General features: G+C 41.1%; 1 protein-coding gene and 1 pseudogene across 2 annotated transcripts in view; both read right to left on the bottom strand.

The window, feature by feature from the left end:
- FASN3 (Fatty acid synthase 3) overlaps positions 1–13,526 on the bottom strand; it is a 1,015,587-nt gene that overhangs the window by 361,270 nt on the left and 640,791 nt on the right. The gene's annotated exons all lie outside the window — the stretch shown is intronic.
- On the bottom strand, positions 10,062–13,391 carry LOC137236947 (S-phase kinase-associated protein 2-like; annotated as a pseudogene).

Raw genomic sequence — 13,526 nt, 5'->3', positions numbered from 1 at the left:
AATCGTTTGACGATACCTCTTTCGACTCTATTGAGTAATGCGAGCAGTCATTTCATCGTATTCAAAAAATCTTCTTGAGGAATTTCCATCATTTGTGTTGCCGTACCCATACTTTGGGCAGTCAACTCTCAGGCCAAGCTCTTTATAGAATGCATCTTGAATTATTTTTTCTAATGTTTTGTTTTTCCTTAGATGTTGCATTGTCGTCGAAAACTTCTCCTTGTTGTGGTAGTGTATAAGCCAGTTTCAAAACGAATTCCATGCACCTTATCCTCGCATGCAAAGGAGATATTCCATACTCATAATTTATTTCGTCAATCATTGAATCATCAAGATTTTCAAAGCCTTTTTAACTCTTCTTACAGATTGGGCATTTCAATGTAGATGATGTGTTTGTTAGTAAGTTTTAAACCTTTCCATCGACCATTGTTAGAAGAAAATCATGCTTTATGGTAATAAAATTCCCGTCTTCGATTTCTATTATAATTTATGAGTTCCAAAGGATCCTTCTCATATTTAAGTAACATCGGGCGGCACAATTTACCTGATGACGGCTGTAGATTTTTCCAATGTTCTGAAGCTTCATCTTTTAAACGGAGGGGAACAATAGAAGCCATAAACTTATTACCATCTGTAATTGCTCCATCTATATTTATTCTTTGTTTAAATGCGCTTTGTCCTGATGATGCATCACAACCCCATTTCTTTATCAATGCTAGCCTTTTTGGCAGTGATTTCAGAAAAAATTTCAAGTGTCGCATAGACTTATGATCCATTAAGTTTTGGAGCTCAACTTCAGCTGATACTTTGGATCTTGGAGGAACTACTTCTTTCTTGGCTTGGGTGATTTGTTTGTATCCAGGGAAAATATAGGCATTATGTTGCAATAATTACTCACGCAATACATTATATTTAACCTTCGATAAACCGAGATCTATAAACAGCGCCAAAAACTCTTCAGGAGTGTATCTCCTAGGTAGCGCATTTGGGGGTGTGGGAATGCTGTTTTTGATCCTTCTCAATCGCACTGGACTTGCTAACGCAACTTCTCCTATGATATGAGACTTGGTGTTTTCTTCGTCCTTTTTACATTAAATAGCCAATGCTTCTGAAAGATGAGTCGTGTCGATAGTTCTAGTATAATCTGGCAGGTTCCTTTTCCTTGTGCAGGTCGAAAATTCTTCTATGTGGTTTGTTGGTCTTCCTATAGTTCGATTGGTTGATGTGCTAGGCATTTCTTCATCCAAAAAACTTTTACCAGCTAGCCAGCTTTTATGCTTACTTATAAACCTTGAAGTAGAACGAACGACTGCTTGCCATTTTCTTTGTATTGGAATGTAGAGGAAGCCATTTTTTCTTTCCAGTCTTCGTCTTCTTTGTTGCATGCTTCATTTTGTAGTTCTATAGACTCCAAAAAACGACTGATTTTGGGCGTTGTAGGGTAGAGCGAGGATGATTTGACAAAAGGAGGATTTGTCATTTTCAAATGTAACGAAAACCTTGATAGATACAGACTATCAAAATCCATATTTGAAGCCTGTTCACTGTTGAGCAATATACATGAATATGTCAGTCGTTTTTCTGGTCTACTCGGTGCTGTATGTGTTTTTCGGTTTTGTTTCATTGCCTTGCTGATCTTGCTTGTTTTGTTCTTCTGCTTCCAACGTTACAGTGAATTGTCATTATTTTAACTCTCTGCGATTTAAAATATTATTTTTCATACAAAACTTTTTCAAAGATCAGTGGTGTAATAATATTAAGCATATTCGGTAAGATTGATAATAAATACTTATTGATCGTTAAAGGAGGATTTGACATTTGCCCAGTAGGAGGATTTATCAAATCGTCAAATCCTCCTTTTATCTTCCGAGTGCTCTGTTCTTATAGATTTTTTGTTGCTGTGCTTTTATTGTTGTAATGTTTAGAGTAATATACCTAACATATATACAAAGAAATATCCCGAGAGGGTTATTAATGAAGAACGTCTTCAGCAAGCGCTACACGACTTAAAAAATAAAATTGAAACGCCAACGAGTGCTTCCCGAAAATATAATGTAGACAGAATAACCATAATTTATTGGCTCAAGCTTCTTTTTTAAAACCGGGTACCTAACGAGTTACAAGGCAAGGCTATCACTAAATATTCTGCAGGGCAAGTCCTATCAAAATTTGAGGAAGGAGAGCTGGCGGAGTACTTTAAAAGCTGCTCAAATTTGCATCTTGGATTAACTTTTGATATGGCAAAACGATATATTTATGAATATGTAAAAAGAAACAATATAAGATACCCTTCTTCTTGGGATAAGGATCAAGCTGCAGGAAAAGTTTGGTTATCGGGTTTTATGAGAAAAAATCCAACTATTAGTTTACGCAAACCGAGCTTTTACCAAACCAGTAGCTTTAGACTTCTTCGGAAAACTTCAAAGTATTCTCTTAAAACATTTGTTTAAGCCTGAAGATATATAAAACCTCGACAAGACCGGTATCACAACAGTAAGGGATACTGTTAAAGTAAGTTCGCATATTTCTTTAAAAGGATATTCGGACTTAATTTAAACAAATTTCAGATCATTGCTGAAAAAGGCAAGACAACTGTTTCACAAACTGCTTCAGGTGAGAGAGAGAGAAACTCTGATAACAATGGTTGCCATTGTCAATGCAGCAAGAAATCATTTATATGTATGCCACCGCAAAAGAGCGAACCCTTAATTCATAAATAGAGCATTATCGGGATCCCTTGGACTTTTTGCAGACGGTGGTTGGGTGAATGGAGTAATTTTACTTGATGATTTGAAACATTTAAGAAATTTTACGAAATGTTCCAAAGAAAATCTCATTTTTCTTCTTCTGAATAATCATTCGTCTCACTGTTTACTTAGAGCTATTTTATTCGATTGCATTTTCCCCCGGGGACATTACGAAGGGGTTTTCGTCTACAGGAATTTACCCTTTAAATTCCAATTTATTTGATGAAAGCGAGTTTTGGAAAGTAGAAGATAACGATGGACCGATTTTCTCTTCAACTGAAAACAGCTTGGCTGAGATTCCTTCCTAATGTTTTAACCACTTAGGTGGATAAAACGCTTCATAGCACACCAGAGAACATTTGACCGCCGCCAAAACTAAAAGCCCGAAAAATTTTCAAAGGTCGTCCGGCAGGAAAATCAAGAATTTACACTGAACTTATTTCGTATAATTAAACTTCTTGCCATTGTCACTTAAATTTTAATTTTTAACTTTCTTTTTGCAATTAATCACTGGCATACATTTGAACGTGTTAAGTGCATTTGGTAATTCGATTAATTTCTTTCTAACTGCACTACGGCATATTCACTCGGAATTGCTATTTATATTGTGAAATTAATTAAACTTCCTGACGTCCAGGAAGTTTGTGAGTGCTTCACTTGTATAAATAATTATTGTAAAATATTTATCGTTTATAAATAAATTGTAACGAATCGGTACTAATTCTTCTCTTTTCTATTTCTTTTATTTGCGTGCGATCGCGCCCCACGACACGGGTGCCACATTTCCCCCGCAAACATTGGTCCTTCGAGCCGGATATGAACCAGCGATCACAGCAAAAACGAAAACACTCTTATAATTTTTTGTTGTGGTTGCATTTACACCAAAGCCACTAAGTCGTTTACCTCCGAGCTCGACACCTTCAAAGAGACAAAATATTCAAATTAATAAAATCAATGGAGACTTATATTAGATTGGCTGATTCCATAGTGGAGTTTGAACAAGACTTCAACTCTGCCCCGGCCGAATCCCGGAACAAGCACACCCTTGCACTACTGCAAGAGCAGCTAAGGGCACTATGGAAGAAGACCAAGTCCACATATGAAAGTCTTCTCGGCAATCCTGAGCTGTCCAAAGAGGACCTCAGCTCGTTAAGAAGAAAGAACAAAAGTTGCTTCGCATGCTACCTACAATGCATGTCTGCTGTGGCGGCTGAAGCCGAAGCTATCACTCACAGCCGGCGAAAGATGAAGCAAAGGATGAAGACTCCTCGCGCGGTGGACATAAAATGCGGCTGCCGCCTTGTGACACCGATGTATTTAAAGGCGACTACCTCTCCTGGCCAGCTTTTAGAGATATGTTCACGGCGATATAAATCCACAAAACCGATCTGAAAGATGTCGAGAAATTATACTATTTGAAACAAAAAACGCAAGGGGAGGCAAAAGAAATAGTGGGCAGGTGCTCGTTAACAAACGAGGGTTTTGCAACCGCCTGGAAGAACTTAAGCGACAGGTACGAAAATAAACGTATCCTAGTAAACACCCAACTTAAACTCTTATTTAATCTGACGGCAGTCGAACAGGAGTGTGGAACCTCAATCAAAAAATTGCAACGGGAGATCAACAATTGCATCTCCGCGCTACAATGTCATAATATTGACATCACAAATTGGGACGCAATCATAACTTACTTATGCTCCACAAAACTCCCTGAATCTACATTGGCTCTTTGGGAACAGACCGAAGAACGGAAGACAGATATCCCGAAATGGGAGGATATGGACAAATTCCTGTCCAATCGCTTCCAGACATTAGAGACGGTTTCCGATCTTAGGGGTAATAAAACAACAAAAACACCCAAAAGTCAGAGTTCGAATTCTAAGGAAAATTCTATAAAACTTGGGGTTTACCAAGCCAGCGTACCCAAATCAGCCTGTAAGATGTGCAACAGTACGGAGCACAAATTACGAAATTGCCAAAAATTCCGTAGGTTGTCTACATCAGGAAAAATCGAATTTGTCAAAAACAATAGTTACTGTCAGAATTGTCTGTCGGGTGGACACACCGTGACACGATGCACTAGCCAATTTAATTGCAGCACGTGCCACGCAAGGCACAACACCTTGCTCCATCTTCCGACAGCACAACCAAAGACAACTCCTCAAAGGTGGACTCAAAACACCACCGACAATACACCTTCAACCTCACAACAGGCTAGGGCAAGGATGGAGTCTGAAAAAAGACAAGATAATGCAAATAACGTCTCTTCGTGTCATGCTAACACAACAAAAGGGGTGTTATTAGGAACAGCGCGGGTTAATATAATCTACAACGGAGTGAAATTTTCCGCCAGAGCGCTGATAGACTCTGGGTCCGAATGCTCTTTCATAACAGAAAGACTAAAAAAGCGAATAAACCTTCCATCCAAACGTTTGCATGTGCAGGTGTCAGGAATAAATAATACACCATCTGCACAGGTAAAGGAATCATGTGCGATTACGCTAGGTTCGCTTACAGATCCATTAGTAAGCATCAATACAGTGGCCCTAGTCCTGCCTCAATTAACAGGGGACCTTCCGACTTGCCAAGTGAGCGCAACGACTCGGCAAGCGTTCCCTGATCTGATTCTGGCGGATAAGAGGTTCTTCATTAATGAACCAGTCGACCTCATACTTGGCGGCGATATTTATCCCCAGATCATACTAAACGGTATACGGAAGAACGTTCTAAATACGCTTCTCGCCCAAGAAACCGTCTTCGGTTGGATTTTAACCGGTCGTGCAGATGCACCTCACCCAACCAATACACGAGTATCCTTTTTCAATGAAATTAGCCTAGACAAGCAGCTAGCCGCTTTCTGGGAACTTGAAAACGTACCTACAAAAAAGGCCCTGACCGAAGATAATGCCTATTGCGAGGCACTATATAAAAACACAACGGAAAGGAATTCAGATGAAAGATATACCGTCGCCCTTCCATTCAAACAAAGCTTCCCAAAAACCGTCTGTTTGGGCCCATCTCTCAAGAGCGTCTGCTCTCAATTCTATCGGAACGAGACGCGCCTAGCCAAGACACCGGCCCTACAGACGGAATACAATAGGGTACTGACAGAATACGTCACGTTAGGGCACATGTCTAAGGTGCACACCGTAGTACCACCACAATCATCTGATTGCTACTTCTTGCCGCATCATGCGGTTATCAAAGAGGAGAGTACAACGACTAAAGTAAGGGTCGTATTCAACGCGTCGTGCCCGACATCCAATGGCACAAGCCTGAACGATGTGCTACACACCGGCCCAGTACTTCAATCTGACTTAACAATACTACTCCGATGGAGATTCTACAAGTACGTCTTCAACAGCGACATTGAGAAGATGTACAGGCAAATTTGGGTAAAGGAAAATCAAACCCAATACCAAAGAAAAGTTTTTCGACTCAAAGCAGAGGACCCTGTCAGCGTGTTTGAGCTCAACACGGTAACCTTTGGGGTAAACTGTGCCCCCTATCTAGCGATCAGAACCCTACATCAACTTGCTGATGACGTCGAAGCATCTCTGCCAACCGCAGCGCACATCTTGCGAAACAGTATGTACGTCGATGACGTCCTTGCAAGGGGGCATAGCATCGAGGTAGCAATCGCGGCTCGCGACGAAATAACAGCTGGATTAAAGTCAGCAGGATTCCCTCTGCGAAAGTGGACCTCTAATTGCAGTAGGATACTACAGGGCATGCCCAAACCTCACAGGCTTACGGAAGACTTTCTGGAGTTCGAGGACGCGAGCATGGTAAAAACCCTAGGAATCCGTTGGAACGCGCATTCCGACCATTTTTATTTCACAGCGAAACCAATCGAAAACCAGGATATCTTAACAAAGAGGCCGATCCTATCTGCCATCGCCAAACTCTTCGACCCGTTAGGCTGGCTTGTTCCAGTTATCATCGTAGCTAAGATATTAATGCAGAACATTTGGCTGGAGGGGACGGATTGGGATGAACCGGTATCCGCAATCACTTTAGATCGGTGGCAAACTTTTATGCAGGAGTACCCCGCCATTAACCAGATTCGTATACCTCGGTGGGTGCACTTCACACCAACCAACGATATCGAAATTCACGGCTTCTGTGACGCGTCCGAAAAAGCCTACGCGGCTACAGTTTACGCGCGAGCTAAGATCCACGATAGGATCTACGTTAGCCTACTCATGGCAAAAACAAGGGTGGCACCCGTAAAAACAATTTCACTACCAAGATTGGAGTTATGCGGTGCTGTCCTGCTGGCTGAGACTTTGGAAAATGTGATGGAGAACCTGCACTTAGGCACATTTAACATTCACCTATGGACAGACTCGACCATCGTCCTAGCATGGATTCGAAAACCCCCGTGTTCCTGGTCAACATTTGTAGCTCACAGGGTGACAAACATCGTGGACAAGGTAGGAACGAAAGCATGGCATCATGTCGAGTCCGCATCAAATCCAACGGACTTATCCAGCAGAGGACTTCCAGCCACGGACCTAGTCGACAACTCTTTGTGGTGGCAGGGACCTTCTTGGCTGAAAGAAGGCAAAGCGGAATGGCCATCTCAAGGCGAACAGGAGTACCACACAAACATCGAAGAAAAACGAGTACAGGTGCATGCAGCAACGAACCTCAACAATAGCGAGGATATTCTTGATCGGTTTTCCGATCTATCAAGGGCGTTGAGGGTAATCTCCTACATTATAAGATTCGCCAATAGAATCCATCCAAAAACTGAAACGTCCTTTAAAGCAGAGTCGCACCAGATTTCGCCTGACGAAATCAAGGCTACGACTAGCCGCCTCATCAGGATATCCCAAACCAACCACTATGCCGAAGAAATAAGCTCTCTGAGGACTAGGAAACCCATCGCGACCAAAAGCGAAATTCTCTCTCTAGACCCCTTTATCGACGAAGATAATGTCCTTCGGGTGGGGGGTCGCCTCAACGCATCCAGGGACGTTCCCGTCGACGAGCGTCACCCGATAATCCTCCCTTACGCCTGCCGACTCACCCGTCTCCTGGTCCAGTTTGTCCACACCATTTCCGTACATGGCGGAAACCAACTGATGCTGCGGCTCCTACGCACGCAATACTGGATACCTCGGGTCAAAAACATGATCCGATCCATCATACACAACTGCAAGGCCTGTACGCTATTCCGCAAACGTTCCCCGACGCAACTTATGGGAACCCTCCCTGCGAAACGCACCACCTTTAGCCGGGCATTTACCAACACCGGGGTGGATTTCGCCGGACCGTTTGACATCAAGTCTTACAGCGGACGAGGATGCCGCATGTCTAAGGGATACGTCTGCCTATTCGTCTGCTTTGCGACTAAGGCGATCCACTTGGAGGCGACTAGCGACCTCAGCACCGCCGTGTTTATCGCAGCATTTAGCCGGTTTGTCGCCAGACGAGGATGCCCGATAAAACCTCTATTCCGACAACGGAACGAACTTTGTCGGCGCGTCAAGGGCTCTCCGCTCAGAGGTCAAGGCATTCCTCGTTGATGCGCGCAACCAAACCCTCTCTAAATATGCCCACCAATCCCTGACATGGCATTTCATACCAGCAGCAGCTCCTCATATGGGCGGGCTGTGGGAAGCGGGAGTCAAGAGTTTCAAAACTCATTTCAAAAAGATCGCATCGGATCATAAATTTACTCTAGAGGAGTTTAGCACCCTTCTGTGTAGGATTGAATCCTGTCTCAACTCGCGACCCCTAAGCCCATCGTCAAATGACCCGTCCAACCTGGAGCCACTTACCCCCGGACACTTCCTAGTCGGAGGCCACCTACTAGCGCCACCCGAGATTGACGTCAGCGAGAATCGCGCTTCACTCGTCAATCGATGGGAAAAACTTAAGGCGCTGCATCAAACCTTCTGCAAACGGTGGAAAACGGAGTATCTCACCGAATTGCAGAAGCGCGTAAAGTGGAAGCATCCACAATCAAACCTTAAACAGGGAGACCTAGTCGTCATTAAGGAGGATAATCTGCCCCCCAATGAATGGAGACTAGGTTGGATAGCCAACCTTCATTATGGCCCCGATAACCGAGTTCGAGTCGTCGAACTGGATACGGCAAGGGGACAAACCACCAGACCAATCACGAAATTGGTCCTACTACCACCCTCCAGTGAGGGAGACTTGTAACTCCCAACCGTTCTAACAAACCCCATAACCCAGCTCTCGTTCACCCCGAACGAGGCCAACAAACCCCATAACCCAGCTCTCGTTCACCACGAACGAGGCCAATAGAGGACTAAAGCAGATACACTATCTGCCACCACATACCCCAAAAAAAAATTTTTTTTTTATTCATATACACATCCGAAACCTAAGTTGAAATTCAGCGCTCCACATCAACTGGACCAGCAAAGCGACTCGCGTAAAAATGTCATTAAAAACAATGGAGATGCCATAACGAAATGTAGTCATTGAGTACGTTAACTCATTTAATCCGTATGTACGGAACATACGTCTCCATTTAAGAATTTGTGGAATCGTTTTATATTTGGAATATTATGTGCATGCATACTTATTTGGAATATTCGAACCTCGCGAGGTAGCATCAGGCGAACGTGTGCCGAATATTCTAAATTTAAGTTTCTCCGCACCACCTCATTGAATACTTAAACGGGAAAAAGCTTTCCGAAGTATCAGAATAAAAAGGTAAATACCCCGTGTAGCAGGACCGCACGAAATCTTAACTCTTCTGTCAAGATTAAGGCCGGAATATAACGATTAGAGTATCACCCCATCTCGGCTGGGAGTTCGAAATCATCCTATATCAAAATTACGTTCAAGAACGCCTTAGCTCAGAAACATTTTCATTAACTAGCTCTTATGTCAAAATGCATTTAACTTTTGCTCAAGATAGGGAGCTTTTGAATTCTTAAAAAAATTCTAACGGAATAACCGAACCAACATAACTCTCTATCAAGTCACGAGATATTTAGTAGCGAATTACTGATTTCCCCCAAAACCTGCTTGCGTTTACAAAGTTATCATCACTACTAATATACTACTCCTGGTACCGTCACTATATTTTTCCTTGGAGGGGATTAAATGATTCCCCGTCTGCCTTACTTCATAAAAGCAACCCGTTCAAATTTTAAATTTTGGGAGTGTCGAAGGTCCGTTCGAATAAACCTCTAGTAATTGAATCATGTCGAACATCGGTGCAAATTTGGACTCAATTATTTATATATTTGTCGCGCATTCGATTTACAAAAAAATCTTATAATAAGTTACCTGACACTTGATAATAGCGTTACAATATTCTTCCGATTCATATGGCCCAGCGCCGTAATATTTTCCTGTCTCAAAATTTAACAAGGAATTGACGTCGTTCATCAACAGCCAACTTCGGGCGACGTTGATATTGGGTACATCATTCATTTGCAAGTATAGTAGCCATAAAATGAAATAAACCTTTAAATTGGTCAAGTTATAAGTAAATACACTATTATTTACAGTATAACAATTTGGAGGCAACTTCCCGAGTCCTTCGAAAATTTACTTGAAGACTTTCCTGTTACTAGATAGGTGAATCAACTACAAACGTACTCTCCTTGCAACCCAAAGTTGTTATAAAGCTATTTTGAATAACACTTACCAATGTAGAGAAACATCGTTATTTGAAGTTTCTACCCCCTTTCAAGTAGCTTCGGTTGCTGCCACGATGCATGCTGATTTATAATGACGAGTTCGCGTACTGTGTCTGTTGGTGGTCGAATATCCATCAATTGTTCACATCATAATTTTGGTAATGTTTCATCGGTACCCGGTATAAAAACAATCCCAATCCATTGAATCTGTAGCCAATTCCAGATAGTAAACTAAACGCACAAACTCTAACCCCGGTGCTGATATCTCTGGCATATCATGACGATATAAATGTTGCCGTAATACTGCGGCAATACGTAAAAATGGTAGGCAAAGTGTTTGTAATTGAGCTTCCATAGACTTTAGGTCAACCTCAACTTCAGAAGTTAAAACACAGCTACTAGCAATTCCACTCTCACTACTCGTCAAAGGATATACAGCAGGATTACTAAAGGCATTTGAACCAAGACATGCAGTCATTGCTGCAGCTGCTGTTGACGTACTTGGTATACTTTCACATCTCAAATGTGACATACGATTCGTATTAGTCAAAACCAAAGCCGTAGCACCGCCCAAATAAGAATAGCTCCATCATAGAATTAGGATTGAGCGAATTCTCATCATCGGCACATACTAGCAATTTAGCTTTCATTGAAATTTGTAGCACCTGTTTGAGATTTGCGTATTTTCTTGCAATTGTTGTAATGTGAACTTAGTCTGATCATTAAATTGTAAAAGTACAGCCATTTGGAAAGTACTTGCTTGCAATATATAACGATTACGGAAACAGTTTGTTACCAAATCACCTTTCCACAAATTATACAGCCAGTTAAGCTTACGACCTGAGTGACGATTTGCATAGAACTCATTAAGTTGCTGTACAGATCGTTCCAATTCGCATCCTTATGTGGTGCTTTGATTAAACGGCCACGAGCCCGATGACAACACTTCAATGCTAAAAACCATTTCTTCTGGGATTCTTGCATTAGCCAAATGTTGTTTGAAGCTCAAATTTTAAATCTTGAGCGAGACCTATATCTTGCAACATACGTTGCAGCTTGATTGTATATTCATAACCACAAGCTTGTTTTAATTTTGAAATATCAACAATTCCATTGCAGTATCTGACAGCGTACCAAATATGTCAATTTACGTGAGTGTGGATAAATTACTCAAATCAATATAGGCGAGGTGGGAATTAGATAGCAACGTGATAAAGATAAATATTCAAGCATTTTAAATCTACAAATAACATTAATGGCATTGCCAGTTAATGCAGTACAATCAGAGAAATCTATTTCCAGTAATTGTGTACAATGTTTAGCTAAGCTTGCCACATGTGAATCATAAAGAGTTTTGCGACATCCAGCATTGTTCAAACGGATAAGATTTGGCGTTACATTTGTCACTACCGAGGTAACGGCATCCACCGATAAATTTGTCCACGATATATTTAAATTTTTTAATGATTCCATTATTTTTCGTACGCTCCATGCTTCCAATCCTATGCACATAGCTAAATTTAAAGCTTCTAGATTTGTATTTGCTGCTATTTCATTGCAAATTTCATCGTTGATCGGAACATAAGCTTAGCTTTTTCAATTGCCGACAGCGTGATAAAAGCATTTTTAGGGAGGGTTTTGTAACTGATACCATACTTAAATCTAAATACTGTAACTTCGATTCAAATTTTGGTTCGACTTGCAGGAAATCAGTAGTTTTGAAAACAGGATTAGTTAACTCTGCTTGCGCCAAACGTAGAATTACCACACCACGTGTTAATATATTTTCTAATGCACCAACGCGTAAATGTCTACCTCCTAAATCTAAATATGTCCACAGTGACTCATCCTTAGCACATCTGTTCAAACGTCTAGAAACATGACTGCAACGTATGAGCGCCTTCTTTAGCAACCATTTAAATATTTGTAAAATTATTTCATCTGATAAATTACTAAAATGATCCATTCCATCGGAAACATTATCACTCAATTGGTGTTGACGAAACAAAAAAAAAAGGTTATCATATAAATCTATATGTGGCTCAGACGTTTGTTGTGATTGCTGTTGATGCTGTCTTAAACTTTGCATTTGGTGTCGCTGTTGCTGTTGGATTAATGTTGACTGGTTGCCAGTCGATGGTTTGGCCATATAATTGGGCGCGTGCAGCATATAACCCGTATTTGTCGTACCACCAACACCATTTCCATTGTTAACATGAGCATTATTATTGGTTGTGGTGGCAGTAGCATTAGTACCTGTATTAATTATCTGTTGTGAATTTTGCGAAGCATTTCGTGTTGATCGATTATTGTTATTACCAATAACTGTTGCTAGATGGCTTCGAATACTTCTGCCAGCTGAAGTTGAATTGGAATTTGAATTGGCGTTGTGTACTTGTGGGGCGGTTGTTACGCTTAACGAACCACTGCTGGCTATGCCCGCACCTATGCCTAGTATAGCAACTTTTCTATCATTTTTTGTCAATACACTATCACCATGTTTAAATTGAACCTGTTGTTGCGATAGAGATTCTTTACTTTCAACGTTTTGGTAATCGCATACGATTGTTTTAATATTATTACTTTGTTGACTTGAATTGCAATTAGCGGCATCATGGTGATCTATATTGGGACTACCTATTAAGGTGTTATTTGACATATCACGGTTAAGCGTACTATCTAAAGTGTTGTCCATTGGTCGATAGGATGTGATACGATTGTGACACACTTTTGGTGCATCTAAATTCGGTGTTGTGCCGTTTGAGTTTTCATCCGCACTAGCACTTAACACTAATGCAATGGAAGAAGCCGCTGAAGAAGAGCTCTCCTCTGAGTCAAGCGTTCCAATACCCATTTCCTCTAAATTTTCGGTAGTAAAGATACTGGGTGATGAGCTTGATTCAAATTTTGCAAGCTTCCAATTTGTGAGTGGTGTTGCTTTGAGACGTTTTCAGAAAAGTCATGTAAAAAGCAACAGCACAAGCAAAATAAAAAATTACGCCGCCTTTTGTTTGACTTCCCATTCGCAACGTGTTTGTATTTGTATCCAACATTTCATTAAGTGTAGCTGTGTACCTGAAATGAAATAAAAGAATAAAAAATTAGTAAATTTATTAAATTATAAAAAAGGGAACGATACTGGCAT

The sequence above is a fragment of the Eurosta solidaginis genome, chromosome 1 (assembly GCF_040869045.1).
Source record: "Eurosta solidaginis isolate ZX-2024a chromosome 1, ASM4086904v1, whole genome shotgun sequence".
Classification (NCBI taxonomy): Eukaryota; Metazoa; Arthropoda; class Insecta; order Diptera; family Tephritidae; genus Eurosta; species Eurosta solidaginis.
This window is presented reverse-complemented; position numbering and strand designations above follow the sequence as displayed.